Source organism: Corvus kubaryi, unplaced genomic scaffold (assembly GCF_017639235.1).
Source record: "Corvus kubaryi isolate FWS band 111438036 unplaced genomic scaffold, C.kubaryi_AGA036_p1.0 37308, whole genome shotgun sequence".
In the NCBI taxonomy this organism is placed as follows: Eukaryota; Metazoa; Chordata; class Aves; order Passeriformes; family Corvidae; genus Corvus; species Corvus kubaryi.
The window spans coordinates 15711183-15731699 of NW_024581096.1; the positions used below are offsets into that span (position 1 = coordinate 15711183).

A 20517-nucleotide genomic window follows, 5' to 3' on the forward strand; every position below is an offset into this window, starting at 1 on the left:
GTGGGAAAGCTGCAGAGATCCTAGCACCGGATATTTACTTCTCTGTGCTGTCCTGGCATTCACAGCAGCCTGAATATGGACTGATCAAGTGCCCAAAATACTTCTGTCTGGAAGGCGGACTTGCATGCTGCTTGCTGCACTGTTGAGCACAAACCCTTTCCTTGGAACTGCTCAACCCACCAAAAAGTCCCACTGCCAGCCCAATGTGGGATTCTCCAGAGAAGCATCTTCTGGTCCCTCAACCACAGCCATACTCATGTGCAACTGCGAATGCAAGAAGAGATGCCAAAAGCAAGATTCACATGGTAAGAACAGAATTCCAGGCCACTCTCTTCCACTTAAATACCTAACCATGCCACTAGTTCAACAAGACAAACTATGGGAAGTTTTATTCCATAGTACAAAGAAGCAGACAACCAGATGGATTACAGAGCTGTTAGGTACCCAGTTTCACTTACCAGCATACACCTTTGCCCCCCAAATTTTACAGGATCAGAGTGCCAGGTAGTCAAGAAAAGGTTTTCTGTTCACCTTTATGGAAGAAATTAATCAGCTCACATGGCCTTATGGTCTGTACATGCCTACTCATGACTGTATGTGGGTATGTTCCAGCAGCACTGAGTCCTCACTCCGCAGTCATTTGTCACAGCACGCTCACAGCCAAGAAATTTATGATCCACTTAAACAATCCCAGTGTTTAACATCAGTTGCACAAAGTGCATTGTTCCAAGAGCAGTGAGTGTATGACTCTTGTCACCACACCCCTGCAGAAGAGAATCCTCATCACCACACACTGCTGCAGCAAAGACATGCCTGCCCTACAACGTGCCACCCTGCACTGGGAGCAGAGCAGAGATCTACCCAGGGCAGGGCACGTTCAGTCCAACTCAAGTGCTTGCAGACTCCTCCAGACACTGGGGTTTTCCAAGAAAGCCCATTCCTGTGCTTACATGCAGTTTTGTGAGATCTAAGACATAAAACAGCACAAGGACTGAGATTAAAAACGCAAGAGACAACAAAGCTCAGGGTTGAGCTACCTACAAGATTTCTAAGCAAAATCCATCTTCTCCACAGCCATAGCTTCCAGGTGACCAAAACAAAAAGCACTGTGTCAGTAGACTACCACCATTACCATGCTTATAATCCATACAGATGCTTAAAGAATGCAGGTTTCATTCTTCTCAGTAAAACCTCTCTGCTTTCAAACTGTCTAACCTTGATGGGTTTGTCTCATTAAGACCAATCCAGAAGCTGAGCCTGAGGCACCAGTATGTCCTTGTATATGATGAAGACTCATGCAGAAGCTGTAGATCCTGAATGACTGTTCTGAACTTCTAAATCCTTCTTGACAAACACAACTCTTTATTGGAAAAGGACTACCTGCCTACAATAACTAAAACTATGGAATGAGGTGTTGTGTCACATGAAGGATTCTCTTGAGCTCTAGAAACAGAAAATGCAACTGGAGAAATAAGAGACATCTTTCCTTCCCACATGCAAGCAGCTAAGAATCTAGCTTCCCTGTAATCCATCACATATTTAGAGAAAGCAGTCACATTCCATGTTGATCAGCTATTTCTAACTAGTCTGTAGCTGTTCAGCACATTGAGATGCTGTAGTGGAGCATAAAGCAAGTGAGGCTTCTCTACAAACCTGACTTCAGAGTCAAAAGCCCCCAAAACAGAAAACCTCACATTACAGGCAGGGATTTTTCCCAAACAAAAAGAGCTGTCAGGTCTCCACGGTGAGATCATCCGGAATTTGAAAGTGAAACCAAACACTTTTCCAGGCCTTTACAAACAGGTCTGAGAGAATTACCTCATCTCTTCTGCAAGAGAAACCATGGAAAGTTATGTAAGCCCACTCTGCTCTCATTGAATGCTATTTGCGTTTCTGTGTGGGTTAAGCAAGCCAAGAATTTCCAAGACAAGCTGCAAGACTGCTTGCAAAGATGCAGCAACAGCCACAATTACAGGTCATTTTTTTTCCCCACTGAAAGCCTGATTCTAAATGTGTTAAAAGAAAAAAAAGACCAAATTAAGCAATAAACTTAATTTTAAATAGAGTTCACAGAATGGCTTTTCCCTACAGTTTCACTGATACAAGGCAAAAAAATCTGTTAAACTCAGCCAGGCTGCTAGGAACTAGAGAGTGGCAGTTTTCAGGAAGGTTGTTGTTAGCTCAGTTACAGCCACGCAAACTAATTTAGGAGGACTAAAGATGCAGCTCGGTTCCCCCCTGCAAGTTCCAAACAGTTACTACATCCAGCATGTGCCTGACTCCTCAGACTGAGCTTAAACAGAATAGAAATAATCCTATTTTGGTGATGATTTTAGCCAACTGCATGCCATGGCTCCTTGACATCACCGAACATACTTGATAGCTAGGAGGGTGAAGACCAGTCATCAATCAACCCATTCCTCCCTTCCCTAGTCTGCTGGTATTCATGCTTATAGTCCCTAGAAAAATAATAAACTCTTCTAAATAGTCCAGCCTGGCAGAAGATACAGCCTGTTATAAGCTTTTCCAGCTACTGCTATAAGAACTTCAACTTCCAAATTACACCACAGCACATATTTTAAGAATATTGCTACCAGCATAGTCACTTTATTTCCTATTTTACTGCTCCCCTGCATCTTCAACAGTGACTGCACTTCAGGTTCATTAATTTTCTTTAAGTTGGATAAGACAAAGCCACAGGTTCTGCTATGTATGCCAGAAAAACACACAGTCTCACTAGATCTTATGTTATGTGACTGAAAACATAAACCTAATATTTCTGCCAACCACAGAATTATTCACTGATTCAGTCACTATGAATAACTACTACAACAGCTCTGTTTCTTGAGATCTTGCCACACACTTGACTCAACACTTATACTTGGGTCACAGCTACTCCATGCAGCACTTCAGGCTCAGGGCAGAGAGGCTGGAAAGCTGCCTGGCGGGAAAGGACCTAAGGGAGCTGGTTGACAGTGGCTGAACATGAGCCAGCGTGTGCCCAGGTGGCCAAGAGCATCATGGCCTGGATCAGCAATAGCATGGACAGTGGGACCAACACAGGCAGGACTCTGTCCTAGCCTCAATCCTTGTTCCAGCCTAGCTGTAAATGACACTTCAGGAGTCTGACACTGATTTTTTACACCCATCTCAAGTTGACAAAACTGAGATCCCTAATTTTCAGGCAGCAAGGAAAGGAATGTTGAATCTATCCCTCCTGCCCAGTGCAGACAGGCCATGGGGGAAGCACACACATTTCCTGGAAAGCCACCGGGATCACAACTGATCTGATTTGAGGGTAATGGGGAACACCAGCAGTTTTTATAGTGGCCAGCACAAATTGCAGCTGCTTGGTGTTACTGGAAGTGCCATTTAGAGATTATTTTTATTTCAAAACATCACAAGCTTAATGCCAGCCCTTCAAAAACTGCATTAGTGAGGCCAAAGACCTTTAGCAAATTGTATTTAAGTTCAGATACAAAGGAAGTGCATTGACTTTTTAAACTATTTTGCTGTTATTTGTAATTATCTGCTACAGCCAGCCCACAGATAAGCTCCTAACAACTCTGTGCAGGTACCCCCAACGTCTCTTACAGATCACCCACCTGCCCTAGCAGACTTGCAGACAGCACAAGGACTCCTAACTTTCCTTCTTAAGGGGCACAACCAGGCTCCCCACTGTGCTCCTCCTGACTGCTCCACACACTGAGCATGCAAGAAAGGTGAGAAAAGGAACTACAGGCCACTACTGGGTTAAGTGTTCATATCTAATCCCACAAAATGCCCTTTCCTGCTTCTAGTGCATCAAACATTTATACAATTCATTTAATGGAATCTCCTCTTCCACATTAAGCCTAGATTAGTGCATGCAGTATTAAACACTATGTGCTGGAAAGCATGTTCAGTAGAGGTCAGCAGTCAGACCAGCAGCCTGTTTCTCACAGCAGTGAGGTTTAAAGCACCTTGGTATCATCCAGCTCACAACCTGTAAAACAGCATTATAGCCAGTCACACTGTATTGTCAACTGTTTGGTGAGGTAAAAATGAATGTAGGACCAACACTGCTGTTTCAGCTCCAATTATGACTTATGTCCTAAGTAATTTCTTGTGGCAGAGCTGGGTGCTAGCCTGGTACATTAAACCCAGTTATTGCTTCATTTCCCAGCAGCACTGTGTCAGTGTTTATTGACATCTGCTGTGCTTTCAGAGAACAGGAGCACATCTCTCATCCAAGATGAATGACCAGGTCACTTAAGTCTTGTGAGTCCTGAAAACTCCCTTGGTGCTGCAGTGGCAATATGAACACTAACAGCAGAAAACCCCTTATATCCTGCATTACCTGTACTGTTTCACAAGGAATTTAAATCACGAAGATCTCAATGTGAAGAATGAACTACATCTCATGAGAAGGACATGAAGCATCTAAACAAAAAAGAAAATACAGCCAAAATACAGCAGAGCAATGATGAGTCAAGAAGTAAGGCTAGCTTACACAATCAGAGACTGGTTTGACAGGCACCAGCCCATTCTTGTTTCACACTAAATCATACCTTGAGTACATTTCCTAATTTAGTTATCTGGGGCACTACTAAATATGTTGTTTTCAATGGAAGACTCCCTCTGGTACAAACTAGATTTCCTTTTACCAGAACTTCTTTTAACAGTAAGATGTTATTAGATATTTATCTCTCCATGTAGCAATGTTAATAGAGCTGAGATTGCTGGCAAGTCATCTAACCCAGACCAAAGCAGGTAAAGGGGCGGATTACAAAAGCACCCACCTCCACTCAGCTAACAACTGCCAGGTCCATTTCCACTGCTCTGATTGTCAGTTTGACTTTTCATGATGCAACAAAAAAAAGCTATCATTTCAACAAGTGCAGGAGATGCAGCATTCAGCAACAGATACTGAGTTGGAAACAGTGGCATCCTGAAACAACAAAGTATTTATTCTACAACCTGCCCATTTTTACTCAACTTTTGCTCTTGTCTGCCATCTCATCACTGAAAAGGCCATTACCAGAAGCTATGTAAGACACATCGCCAAACAGAACTACTTGATCCTCTTTCACAGGGCAAGCTGCTTTACTGAGCTTTGACACAGGAGCCAAGCACTAAAGCAATTTCAGATTCCCATGAGAGAAAGCTAATGTCATATTGAGGTTTATGTAATTTCCCAGGAATTCCTATGCTGAAATATTACTAGATGCCACCCTCAATTTAACCTTCTCTCCAGGATCAGGCCTGATTTTAGGAGAAAAAAAAAAAGATTCAGATGGAATATACTAGAGATTGTGACAGGCCAGATGTTAGGAGACTTCTGCCATGGCTGAAGGTCTCATGTAGAGATTGTGCTCTTGGATCTGATGCCTTCAGGCCACAGACTGTACACTGGTTTGAGATCAGGGTCACTGTGTGTGTGCTATGCACAAAGGCTATTCTGTGTGACTATTTTCCAGCCAGAAACAGATGACTCAGTTCTTATTTATATCTGTACAAACACACCAACTTCCCCATTTGTACAAAATAGGAAGAATAACTCCAAATGTGTGAAACGTAAGTTTCCCTGTGCAGCCTGATACTTGCTGAAGGAGCCAGAGATACTTGGAGATACCACATCTAAAGTTTAAACCAAATCATGCATCTCCTCTTAGGTCTTTGCTTCAGAGTAGAAGCTGGCATTTGAAATACCCTACTGCACATATAACCAGGCATGCTGCTATCTGAACTGGTAAAGCTCTAACATGAGCATAACTGTTCTAGAAACAGTTTCTGTCCACTTCAGAAAATGCAATTTTCCATCTCTTTCCATGTGTAAAAACAATAATTTTGCTGAAGGAGTGGTGGGAATATTTGAGACTGCTTATTCAAAGTATCATGGTACATTATTAGCACCTCTGGAATCACATGTGGAAGCCCTCTACACATGTCAAGTGTTGTCATTTTGGGCACCTCTCTCCACTTGCCAGGCTTTAGGGTCCAAAAGACTGTCTCTTTTATTAAGAACTGAATTAGCCTATGACATATTCAACATCCTGCTCAATCTCACATTTTGGAATTTAACTTTACTGGGTAAGTAATTCATACCTTCTTGAAGCAGATTTACACAGGCAGATCTATGGAATGGTTGACTGTGATACAGCATGATATACTTCACACTTACCCTGGTAATTTATCACTGGGATTGATTGACAGTGGGATTAAGGGCACCCTCAGTAAGTTCACTGATGACACCAAGCTGTATAGTGCAGTCGTGCTCTGAAGGGAAGGGATGCCACCCAGGGGAACCTGGACAGGCTGGAGAGGTGGAACTGTGCAAACCTCATGAAGTTCAACAAAGCAGTGTGAGGTCCTACACCTGGATTGTGGTGCACCCACAGAGAATTGGGTGATTGAGAGCAGCCTGGCAGAGAAAGCCTGGGGGTGATGGTTGATGAGTAACTCAATGTGAGCTCACAGCCCAAAAAGCCAAATGTATGCTGGGAAAAATCCAAAGGAATGTGGCCAACAGGTTGAGGGTGGTCATTGTCCCCCCTACTCTTGTGACATCCCACCTGGATTACTGCATACAGCTCTGTTGACCCCAACACAGAAAAAGACATGGAAGTGTTGGAGCAAGTCCAGAGGAGGCCACAAAGTTGCTAAGAGGACTGGAGCACCTCCCCTATGAAGACAGACTGAGAAAGTTGGGGCTGTTCAATCTGGAGAAGAGAAGGCTGTGTGGAAACCCCATAGGAACCTGCCAGTATCTGAACAGGCCTACAAGGAAGCTGGAGAGGAAGTCATCATCAGGAACTGTAGATATGACAAAGAGTAATAGGCACAAACTGAAAGAGGGTAAATACAGTTGGATATTAGGAGCAGATTCTTAACTGTGAGGGTAGTGAGACACTGGCACAGGTTGCCCAGGGAAGCTGTGGATGCCCTATCCCTGCAAGTGTTCAAGACCAGGCTGGATACGGTTTTGAGCAACCTGGTCTAGTGGGAGGTGTCCCTGCCCACAGCAGGGGGGTTGGGACTGGATGATCTTTAAGGTCCCTTCCAAACTCTTAAGGTTCTGTTACTAATTGCAGCCAAAACACATCCCAATTTTTAATAAGGCTGGACAGAGTGTCTGTGAACTCACCTACTCATTCCCACCCTTGCGCCCTTACCAAAACACAGCAGATTGTTTTGTTGCTCTGTGATGCAAGCCATACCATTTGTATCTGTTGGGTGACGAGATGTCCAAGCTAGCTAAACTAAACATGAGAATACCCTTTCCTTCAGCCTGTTTTTACTATTTTTAGCCAATTCTTTAAACAAGTACCATTCATGAGTCAGTGAATGACTAATTGTCTTGATTCTCTTCCTATGCAAGCCAGGCTGGATGCAAGAGGAAAGCTCTCCTCAAGGGACAGCCCATCACATGTTCTGCTAAAAACACAGGGCAGGTCTTGATGCAGTCACCTCTTTCATAAGCAGCAAGGGGAAAGGCATATTTATAGCACTGTAAGTGTAAACCCTAGCAGGGTGCTGCAGTGTTACACAACTTTGCCTTTCCCAGCATGGCAGGCAGCAGCTCTCTGACGAGACTTCTCGAGCCGGCATACGAACAGCCTTTCCTTAAACAAGGCTTCTGGAAGGTGAATGGCAGCACTCAGGAACTACAGCAGAAATCTCATCTATCTCATCTGCCATGCAGAAGCCAACTAAGCACTCCTGCAGCCTTGTCACTTGTTTTTCTGCCCCTGCATTACTGATCGTAAGCCCTCCTGTTTGGAGCTGGACACAGGCAGTAAACCTAGGCAGACTGAGCAGTAGCATGCGAGTCTGCTGTACTGTACCACTTCCAAGCAAACAGCTAAATCAGCAGCACCATCTCCTAGCGTGGAGACCTAATCAGCAATGTGTTGTCTAGATGTATAACCCTATAGTGATACAACTGCATTACGCATAGCCCCTCCCAGTGTACAACCCATCTGCAAAATGTCTCCAATCCTGCACAAGTGAAGTCTGATACATGTCCACCAGCTGTCTCCTGCCCAGCATCCTCCAGTTCACTGTGGGAGCCACCACTGTGTCAGAAGGTATTTGCTAGTGAGAAGCTTGTATTTGAGACACAAAGGAAAATATTCACATGATTGCATGATGCACCTGTCAGCTTCATTATCAGGGGCTGCACCGACCAGACCAAGTTTAAAGTTTTAGTTTGGATAAATGCATTAGCTGATACACAGCCATCCTTGCTCCTCAGGCTATTCTTTCTACAGTAACAGGTTTTCGGTGGGTATTTTTTGCTAGCGAGAAGCCAAATTAAAGAGATATTCAGCATTCTGTCATTCTTCACCTCTTTTCATCCCTGCCTTGTGCTTCAGAGGATTTGGAGGTCACAGCATTACAACCAGTGTAACATTACTATGGATATACAAGAGAAAAGTACAACATTGAAGTGAAGGCTAGCATTGATATTTCTACCTATGTTCCAACTAGCTGCCATGTCAATTACTAATACAACATCCAGATAAAGTCAGAAACCTCAGTTTGCTAAAAAATCTCCTGAAAGAGCCAGCAAAAGAGAGCAAAGCAGGTTGAGTCATCTGCAGTGCAGCGTAATTGAAGGTATCATTTATACTTCTTATAAAAGCCGAACTACTGCAGCCAAATGAAGCTTGGTGCAAGAATACACAGCCTTGAAATTCAAGCTTGTATTTAATTAATTGGAACCATTATGTTTGAAGGCATACAAGGTAAGGGCAGCAGTCAGGAAGAACCACTTAAGCCTACCACAGGTTAAGAGGATTAAGGTCAAGGCAAAAAATTAATGAGACAGATGTAAGATGAGAATACATATAGTTTGGACGAAGAAAGATGGAACTTGTAGGAAAGTCAAAGGAAAGTTGTACAATTGTGTGGCCTAAAAGCAACCCTTAAAGTAGCTTTCACATAACGCAGTATTTCCTGCCTGTAAAAAGAAAGCATCTGAAAGGAAATTAGAACTCATTTAATTTTTCTTCCTGTATCTAAGCATGTCATAGATATTGCTCTTGATTCAAAGTGTCATATCTGACTTAACTTTAGAAAAAATTTTTGACAGATCATGCATAAGTAGCATAACAGAGAAGATAAGACAAGATCTACGGTAGATCTACAGTCTGCTCTTAGTAAAGAACTGGGAGTGTTGATGAAAAAAAGCCCCCAAATCCAACAATGGGGAAAAAACCAGGCCAGTCTAAGGGGAGCAACAAGGTGAACTGCCATATCAGACTGACAGCAAGAGCTCTTGCAAGAGGTGCTACATTTATAAAGATTTGTAGGAAGAGGTAATATCCCAAGGGGAAAAAGAAGAGAAATTCCTGACAGAACAAATTTCCTATTGTGAGACATCATTTTCTACTTAGACCCTTCTGGTATTTACCTTCTCATGACTCTTGGATAATTTATTTTTCAGCTCTGATTTTCAAGGTCTTAAACATTTAGCTGAATCCTAGAGAAACAGACAAAAAATGACCTTCCCAAGTGTTCTCATGTGTATCCAGTAGCGACACATCAACTTTGTATGTTGAAGCCTCCTCAGAAATAAGGTATGTTGCCTTCCTGCAAAGACTCATCTAAAAGCTCCTCCACCTTCTCAGTAACAGTATCATCTTGTAATTACCTGTGACTACAGAGACCACTTGTAAGAATGCACACTGTGTGTCTGATAGCTCAAGTACAGTGCTCCAACACGCTTCCACACTCAGAAAATGCAGCATCCATACAGTTAGTTTGGAAACTGGGTTCTCTTATTCCATCCAGAGAAAAATGATACCCACAAATCTGCAAAAAACTAATACTGAGCACTAGACTTGTTGTGTATGGAATAGGCAACACTATCACACCCCAAGACTGGCAAAGAACAGACAATTCATCCATACTTGTACGCTGGACAATCCCATGATGTTATTCTTTCCTGTCTAATCAGATTAATTCTTGAAAACTTAAGTCTTGATGTTGTTAGGCCGTTAGATAAGACACACTGCACCCGATACACTATATCAAATTACAGTGCAGTAATAAGCAATTTACAGCAAAAGTCAACAGTGTTTTATAAGTACAGCCCTGTCATGGGAAACCTACCACAGTTACACAATGAAGCCTGTGAACCATAAAATAACCTGTGCTGGTAATTAAAGCCTTATCTACACTAGGATGAAATACGCTGATGTTAAAAGAAAATTATTTACCCTCACTCACCATTAAATATTTTCATGACTGTTTTTTCCACCTACTAGCAAGCAATACAACAAGCTTCTAGGTGCTGATGCTTTAAGGTTCATCAGGAGTTAATAACCAGTAACCATCTCAAACAGATGATTTGGATTCAGCCATGGTACCAAGAGAATGGCTGTATTTTGATGTAAAAAAAAAATAATAATTCACTGCATGTAAAGAGATGTTACAGTGACAGATTCAGACATCTGCATGCTACTTAGAGAATACGGTTCTTCCTGCTACAGAAATGAATCCAAAGCATGACTTGGAGGAGCCTCTAGTGGTGATAAAGTAGATGTGATTATGAATTAGCAGATGCTCAAGGACAAGCTAAGAGCCTTGCTGGCATTCACATAGCCTATGGACACATGACTCCTAGTCAAGTTACCAGCAATGTGACCTGCAAGCCACACACACACACTTGGGAGCAAGCAGGATGTTTTCAATAGTGCTCTACCTACAAGTTTTGCCTTGCCTTGATTCAATAAGGGAACCAAACAGCTTGCTTCTTTGTCCTCTTCAGCTTGTATGCAAAGTTTAGTGCATGAACTGAATACAGGTATTTCCTGACAACTTGTTTAATCTCTTTCAGACTAATATTTTTTGCAGGGAAGTGGAAGCACAACATCCTGTGGCAGTGAATTCTACAGGTTTAACTGCATACTGTGTAAAAAATCCACTTTCATTTTGACTACGTACTTCATAATTGCGTTTAATGCATATTCATTGTTGAACTAGGAATGACAGTAAACCATCATCCTTCTCTTTGCCTTTTTTTGGTTTAATGCATTTCCCTAATTGTACCCCATCTCAATCATTACCTCAAGAATTCTGAAAGTTTCCTAGAATAGGGAGCGGTGTTGGTACCAGTTTTCTCCAACAAGTTATTCTGACACAGGAAGACCACTATTTTTAAATAAACTGTGTCTATGCACACAGAAGGCAAGGATGTGTAAGCCTTGCACTGCAGAAACACATCCTTTGAGCAATTTTACAGTGATGTTAGAGCAGTATCTTCCATAGGTAACAACACTGGAGAATGTTTTGCTGCTGCAAAAGGACTTTTCCGGAGCATGAACTTTGATAGTATCAACTGGAAGCAGTTCTGTTTGAACTCCATTTGGTGAGACCAGCAGGTGTCATTAACAGTGGAATTCTTCCAATCCTGCGACCTGTTGCAGCCACACTGATGTGGCACGTAACTGGAAAGCTGCTTTCACTCTTTCAGGAGGTAACATTACCCTTTTTGGTAAGCATTAATACTAATGCAACACTTCCTTTAGCCTAGCACAAAAGAAAAGCAAAAAACCGCATTTGGCAATTTGGCTGCATCGACTCATATATCATTTAGGTTTCAGCAAGAGCCCTTACAGAACTGGAGCATCTGGCATCAGGTACTGAACGAAACAGCCAGCTTTTGTTTGTAGTTACAAGGTTCAGACGCTGAAAAAGTGTAATACTGTTTCAGCACTTTGCAACAACAATTGCAGGCTAGATGCTGTCAAAGTACTTCAGAGGTTTGCTTTTTAGCAGCCAAAAGATTTGTCTGACAACCATGGGTCTCTATCTTTCCTACACTCCTTTTGATATGCAAAGTAGAATTTCCCCCAAATCAAATAATTAATAGAACTGATGCTGATTTTTTCTTCCCCAAATACTACCAAAAGTTATACAACTGTTTGCAGAGTAACTTAGAAGTAACTTAAAAGCTTTCTACACATGATCAGCATGTTTATAGTAATTGCCAATTGTCATGGTTTGTTTTGGAAGGCTTGGATATAATGAAATAAAAAAAGTACAGTCTTTGAGGTATCCTATCCCTAGAAAATAATATATAAAATAGTAAGCATTATTTAAATTATAAAAATAAAAAATTATGTTGCTATGTTAGACCTCTGGATGAAAATTATACTGCAAAATGGCTGGAAGACAAGAAGAATTTCTTTACCCCTATGTTGCCTACAAAGGTATACTTTCACATGGTTAGAGTCTTATTCCTGCATGGAATTCATTTCCTGTAAAAAAACCCAGAAAGTTCTGCAGATGCTACTGTGGAACAAGCATACAATGATGTGCATTTAAGAGCTCTGTATGTCTTGGCAGACTAGGGGGGAGATCACAGTATTGGCTGCGATGGGAGAACACCGTAAGATGACCAGCAAGGAGTCAACTGTTCCTGTAGCTGCTTTACTCTGTGCTGCTCTCAGCTGCTTTTCTCTATAGGAACAGCTACTGAATGGAAGTTTTAGCCAAGAAAACCTTTATGCTATGCGTTTTCAGTTTTAAAAGTATCTAGCCATACAAGGGGCAATACCAGCACACAATAGCTCACAAAAAAATCCCAGGTTATGAACCCTGGTCATACTACAAAGAATTTTGAGAAACATATTGGGGGAAGTACCTACACTATAAGGGTGGAGGAATGATGAACAACTGCATGAACTCATTCCAAGCAGCCTGCCAGAAAAATCACCCATAAAGATCCTTTTGTTCCTATTCTTGGACATCCTGTATTATTTACTAGAGCTGCTGTTCAGTCCCTCCTACCCCACCTTGGCCCAGTTTTTATTGCCTCTAAGGAATAGAATTTTCAGATAAGCAAAACTGTCTCCATCAGACACTGCAACAGCAGTGACCTTCAGCGGCACTGATGACAGTCTGAGGAGTTAAGTATCAGATTCAAGGGTCTTCTTTGCTATACTAAAAGGGTTATGCATTTCCAGATCCAGACAATTTGCCTCCACATCCTTCCAATCCCAAACTTGCCCTGTGAAAGAGACGGTGAACTTTAGGAACAGCCCCATCAATACCTATAAAGTACACTAAAGTAGGGGTTTGGGTGACCTGCGTAACACACACTCACAAAAACACTCCCAAGACAGACCTCAGCCATGCCATCACACATTGTGTGCATCAGGCACACAAACAGCTCAACCAACCAGCACAACTGTCTCTAAAGATCTCTACACATCTGACCTTTAACACCACACTTGCCTGCTCAGCTTTATACTGTTCTAGAGCAAATATTGATGGACTTGGTGCAACATAGAATATCCTGCAGATGTCCAAAACTACTTGGACTTTTAACTGTCCCATTGGAAGCAGAGGATTACACCATGCTACTCAAAAACTTGAGTCCAACAAGCCTGCTTTTTATAATGGAAAACACCTGAAACTCAGTAACTGTCAGACTTTAAAGTACAAAGTGGTTCCATGACATGGCAGCATTCTTTCCTATGCACCAAACCCATGGACAAGGAACATCACTAGTGTCCATTTTAATGTTCACACAAGTATCACAATATTGAATTTGTTAATTTTAATTTAAATCCCCACACTGCTATAATGAACAGGCATATTTCTTGGAGTACAATAACAAAACCAACCCCCTGGGGTTTTTTTTCTTACAAAACACTTCAGTGCACCTGAACAAATCCAGAAGCAATGCTTATATATCAATATGAACATCTCCTTACTACAAAGACACTGCAGTAGCAGCAGAACTCTCCTTCCCTGCACAGCAATACTAAGCAATCACACAATGATGAGAGAACCCCTTTTAACTCCCACTTTGCACCCACTTACCAGAACAGTCATGAATACCTACTCTAATAGGACTATCTTCAGAGTTTTTTAGAAACTTAATTATCACCTTTGGCATCAATTAGGTCAGCACAAGTTGTTGCTTTCTGAAACCTGCTGGAGAAGGAGACAGCACATTTACCACTGTCATGTGAATTCAGGAGGGGAAATCAAAGCCACTACTATCCCAGGAAGTAGCAGAACTCACATATAGTATTTACGACATCATTTATTTATGTTTTCGTTTCAAGTCCAATTTAGAAACAGAGGAAGTGAAAAAAATTTGTCAATAAGGATTTCCCTCTCCTAAACAGGGTACCTTCAGCTACATATTTCTTGATGATCAGTCTCTTCTCAGCCACAATGCTGCTGAAGGACTTTAAAGTGTATTAACTTCAGTCCATTATCAACATCACCGACATTAAATATATGTGTTCAAACCAAACCAGGCTTATCAGTAGGGTAAGGATCTGTCTCTCGAAGAGCCTGCAATTCAAGACACCCAATGGGGTTTCAAATTAGCATGCTATGCTTTGAAGTTGTCCTCTCCACCCCAACGAATTACCACCACAAATGGCAAGAGATTTCCTAAAAATTCCTGTTACAGAAACTATACAAGTTTTGTTCTGAAGGTTACTGTTCGGTATTCACTATGTCAAAAGAGAAGCTCTGAAAAGGATTGCTTTTCAAGGGACTTTTTGATATTTGAAGTGCTCAGGTCAGAGCTTGCCACCTTTCAGCATCAGTTAAAAAGTAAGAAATCATGCAACTCATCTAGGTATTAAAAAAAAAAAAAAAAATCAGAAGGCTTGACAAGTTATTCCCTATCTCATTTTAAGACAGGCATTGGCATTAACATGCAGCATTACCAAGAATCCTTAACCTTCCTAGCAGGATACTTGAGAGCTACACAAGTAGATGATGGTACCTACCACAGAAAGCAGAGGGAATGATAAAGACCCTTGCCTTTGACTATCACCAGCCTTTGGCTTCATGTGCTGCAAAATAAATTACATCATATTGATTTTGCTAATCCGTTCCAAATATGGTACACTTCAAACAAACCTGCAATGTAAGTTGATTAGACAACACTGACAAGCCAGTCAATGAGTCCAAGAGCAAAAGGGGAACAACATCTAATCTGTTCATGGCTTCTGCTCTAGTATCCCAGGAAACCAGCTGCAGCTGTTTGGTTCAAGTCGTGTACTATGGCAAAAATGTCTGCAATCCCACTCTAATAACCAGCATTTTCACAACTGCTAAGCAGTGTCTGTATGGCAGAGCAGCAGTTCCTCTATAGAATCTGGAGCATGAACTGCACACGCAGAAGCATGGGTACGTCTGGGGAGCCAGGACACTCCCATTGCAGAAATGTTTTTACTAGGTCATCAGACCCTACTTATCACACGAGATTTGCAGAGACATCAGTAGAAAACCCACCTCACCTGCACACAAAGTACCACAATGAAGTACAGGAGCAAGTGATATCATTGTAACACAAGTGACATGATCATTCATTTCCCTTCCTTGGAAGCACCTTGCCACCCCTTGGTCATCCAACTCAAGAGAACTTCCTTAATTTGATTGACACATTTACCCTGTTCCCAAAATGTAAACAAAAAGCATCAGATTGAATATTTTCTACATGGTAATTTAATTATTTTCTTCTTGGTAGTATATTATAGTTTCAATGTCTTGACAGCTATTAGTCTTCAGCAACTGACCTATTAGATCATTAACTTGGTCTAAATCACCTAGAATAATCAAAAATCCTAATTTATTTTAGGTACTATCTGTGCCATTTTAGTCTGTCACTTCACAGCCCTGAAGCACTTAGCTGTCTGTACAGGAAAGATTCAGAAAAGACACCAAACTGACTACCCACACTCCAGAAGTCAGCATTTAGACTCCTGGATTCCTCTCAGAGGATGCATTCAGAAAGACATATTTATCCCAATATTATTTCTTTACGTGCTACACAGTTCCACTGGTACTTATCAAACTGTCTTAATGCTAAATAAAAAAAGGCTGTAGGAAAATTAAGATATACAAGGTTAACTGAGAACTATCTTCCTGCTAACATGAAAGATCAGGAGTAGTAAGTACTCTGACATTCTTAGTCAAAACACTGCAGAGACCCCAGGTGAGCCTCGGGTGTCTCTCTCAGGCAGAGAGGCTGCCACTCTACATTCAGCATCTCATCTGCATTTGCTACTAACTGTATGCACAAATGCCTGTATTAATTTACAGTGAATGGCCAAACCATATTTAAAGCCTTTCTTTTGTTGTTCTTTTCCTCCCCATCAAAATACACACGGCAAGTTCAGCTGCCTTAAGTATTTTATTAAAATCTACCAGGCAGTATCAAGGGCAAAACAGTAGACTGAGCAGACAGAAGCAATTGTGATCTAGTGCATAAATCAGTATTGGAAAGGACAATAAATGACAATATGACAGTCTGATTCAAATATCAACTGTTCGGAAGTAAACTCATATTAGTGCCAAGGCCAGATCTGGATAATCTTTCAAGCTCATTTTCCACGCAGTCAGCTTCACTGTGCTGTAGCATTGTCCCAAAATGGGTTCTTTCACCCACTATGCAAGAGGCCAATCCCCACACAGATTCGATGTATTTGCAGTTCTGCACAGAAATGGGGGCTGCTGGCAAAGCCAGCACAACAACTATCAAAACCTTTCAGTATTTCTATGTTTTAGCAAACAAAGGCGTTAATGTTCATTGGCTACAAGTTACATAGTTTCCTCATTAGTTACCATTTTATCTTCTATTAGTTAAATGATTCCCTCACTTCTCAGAACACACCAACTAATAAGCAATTCTCTTCTTTTGAGTCAGTGGGTTTCTTGGGCCAGTAGTCCATGAGTTGGTGGTCCTAATCTTCCCTTGCGAGAATTACTTTTCTTATTTTTCAGAATTCTACTTGCCAGAAATCTCAGTTGTTGACTTTATTAGTTTTTTCTGATCTTGGGAGTTCTGCCAAATGTCCTTGTGGCTGGTTAACTCCTGCATTCTTTGTGCCCACTATCAGTGATACATCCTGCTTCCCAAGCTTTATTAATCTCCCTCTAGGTCTGAGATAATTGAAACATGTCAAGCCCTAAACCTTAATAAGGCTGTTCTACTGACAAATAATGTACCTTTCTAACACCTGGAGATGAGCATGAAGAGCCTGTCAACAGTGAGGAGGCACTTTAGAACAGAAAATGTTACAGTGAACTCATTAAAGCACTGAGAAAGCTCAAGGGGTACTAGATGTTGAGCACAGGTGAAAATTAGCTGTAGAAGTTGTTAAAGATGCAGCTTGGACTTCTTGGAGATTTCAGTTCCAAGAAGGTACTGCAAAGAGCAAGTGGGATCCTTGTAAACTTTATTGTTACAGTTGTGCATGGTAGAAAGTATCCACTCTGCCACCTCATAAACTTCTATGGAACTTAATTCAAATTATCTAAAAACCTGAGACTGTGTTTAGTTTTTTCCCCACTAGTGAAGATGCCCTCCCTTCCCCAGCTGTGTTTGAACAACATCAGGTATCTTCTCAGTATCTCTGCTCACTACTTCCATGCTTTCTCTGCACCGCTGCAGACATTCGGAGTAGCAGCTATGACAATGCTCATGAGCACAGCTGTGCCTGTGCACAAGCAGCTGCAGCACAGCAGCTGCTGAGGGAAACAGCAATGCACTAGGAGCTCAATGCCAAAACACTGCCAGAGCTTGTTTAGATTTACAGCATTTTAAACAAGTGAGGTCTAACAGGTACTGTAAGAGCATGTTACCAGTTACACACTGAGCTGGACAGCTCAGGGTCCCAAACAAGCACCACAGTCAATGTGTTGTCAAATCATGACAAAAGCAGCAATTGGAATTAATATGTCAAATAGACTATTAAGAACCAGATGAATGATGACAGTGTGGGCAGCATTGCCACTGGCATTTGAACACCACAAAATCCGAAGTGTATAAACTGTTCTTTCCTATCTTATGCTCAGCTATGGGTCTGATAAATCCTCAGTATTACTGCTTAAAAATAACTTAGCATCCAAACTAGCCCTACGCAAGAAGAGAAGAACAAACTGGTGCAAGTCACAACAGAGGTTCCTCCTCCCACCCCTCCTGGCACTACTGTGCAGCCAGGTAACAAATGAGCCAGAAAGTCCCTCGTTTTTAATTTAAAAGGTTTATTTTGGAAGAAATCATCCTTTAGACCTCTATTTATAGAGTTAAATGTCAACAGTTCAGTCGCTACAATGCTAGACCAACCAGCAAGTTGAATCTTTCAGCAAGTGTGGTATTGCATGCACAGAAAAAAATCTCAACCAGGAGCCATTGGCTACTACTGAAATCCTCCACAAATGCCTGTGTTGCCTGTCCTAGAAGACCCATGGGGCAGTTCTGTGTACTGTCAGTTGTGGCTTTAGGTATTAATACTCTGCTGATAATCTGAATATCAGTACTTTTCTACTTTGGGAAGACAAAACATAGTCAGGGTTTTCCTTCCCATTCTAACACTCAGTATTATCTTGGCAGGTGTAGGGTGGGGGAATGGCAGCAGGGAAAAATAATCTAAGCAAGTTAAATTAGTGACCTGCTTGCTTGTTTAGTGATAAAGACAGCCAAGCCAACAATTTTTGGCCAGACTTCATGATCATCTGATTTACAACGCACATTTTAGAATTACAGCCTCAGCAGCACATGTACCTCCATGGAGCATGTCATTAACATGTTTGGCTTTTTGGAAGAGTGGAAGAAGCAAGCGCTCACCAGAAGCCAACTCTTACAGAGCCCAGTTACAGCAAAAATCACGTCACCACTCTTCAGAGTACGCCAGGCTTTCAAGAGGGCTCTAATTTACTTATATTTGCATACAACGACCTCTACAGTAACCATCGTTTCTGCAGCTCATTAGTAGCCACAAACCACTTATTGTATTTGTGGGCTGGATTAACTTTGCAGGTTCAAGAGCCCCCAGCAAGTCACAGCCTCATCATAGTGGATGTTACACAAGCCGTAACACATCTTACCCATAAAATACGCCAACAGCACTGACTGCCTCCTGCAAAAAGAGACAACTTTCAAAATATCCTCCCTCACTCTCATTATACAGAAGTTAACCTCATTTGAGTAGCATCCTGTTTGCTGCTCAAGTTACTCTGCAATATTTTCGGTTAGCCTCTTCCCAACCAGGCAGCATTCAAAGCACGTATTGATGTATGAAAGCAGAAAAAGAAGACTCAGATGCTAAAACTAACACCAGACCACTACCTACAAAGATGACTTTAAAAAAAAAAAGAACAAAAACCAACACCACACCAAAGATAACCAATCAAAAACCTTTGAGTCAATTAAGACTTTGCAGGACAAAGTACTTTCTCCTGCTGGCTAAATGGCCCTTGTGCTAAGTGCAAATATACTGGCAGCTTTGCTGCAGATCCAGTATATTTTATAGCTTCAAAGTGTTTCAAAACAAATTCTGGAAGACATCTACATAATTAACTATTGTTTAGTGCTGCTCAGTGAAGTTATGTCATCTTTTCAAAATAGAAAGCCTGTAGAGACACAGAGGTTGAACACTGTGGCTGTCTATAGTCTGTATTAACAGCAAGTGGGACAGCAATTCAGGTTAAAGAGCCCTGATCTTCCTCAGAGGAAAAACTGAGAAGTTGGATGCCGGGGAAGTGACCTCATGAGTATCCTAGCAATGACATATGCACAACTTCCTTCATGTTTGCTGCAATGCTGCCCACCTTTTCAGGGTACTAAGTCTACGGACACCAGATCTCATATTTCTCATAGGGCCATAACTACTGCAGCCACCAGGATGAAAACGCTGTGATTCTGCCATCAGCATGAAAAAAAAAATTCTCAGCAAATACAGGGCACAGTAACCTACACTGTGCACTAAGCAGTGTGTGCTGCAGAATTCGCATTCCCTGTACAGCCACTTCTGTGCTGGGCATTGCAGCCTGTATTGTAGGGGGGTTTATGCTTCTGCTCCAATCTCCAAAATAAACGTACCAGGGACCGTATCTAATTATATCTAAGGTAACACGTAGCTCGTTTGCTTTTTCACTGTGAGCAGTTAGCTTTAAACACAGCTATTGCAATATCAGATTAATGATCATGGAAGTCTGCATCACTAGTTCATTATCCTTACAGTCCAGTAGCTTAACACAAAAAGCCACAACAGCAAGATTTTTAATTTGCAAATTAAACACTGACTGATCTAACATTCTTGTACATGTTATCATAGGACATTGAAATTGCTTCCAGTGTGAAATGTTGTCTCTAAAATCACAGCTTCATCCAAGAGACAACTGACTACAGCAAACTAATGAGAAAATTCCACCAGAAAAAAAAAATGTAAAAAAGTTAGCCAATGACAAAGTGTTTATAAGGATGGGCTTTTAAGTCATCTCCCTGTTGCACTGAAAGATTTTCTGCCACAAAGACATTACTAGGCACAGAGCATGGGACAGAAACCGTTTGAGGCTACCTTCTCAACCCCTATTACAGATGTGTCCTCCAAAAATACAAGAACAAAAGTTTAAAGAGGAAAAGATCCTGCACTCTCCAGAACAGAGTAATTAATAGCTACCTAAAAGTAGCTTATCTTTCAACTTTCTGGACCCTGCTAGACCAGGAGTAACGCCATAAGCATTGCATGGGTGAGCATGACAAGCCTCGTA

The 20517-nt window shown here is 41.5% G+C and overlaps 1 protein-coding gene across 2 annotated transcripts in view; it reads right to left on the bottom strand.

The window, feature by feature from the left end:
• UBE2R2 (ubiquitin conjugating enzyme E2 R2) overlaps positions 1-20517 on the bottom strand; it is a 52081-nt gene that overhangs the window by 12182 nt on the left and 19382 nt on the right. The gene's annotated exons all lie outside the window — the stretch shown is intronic.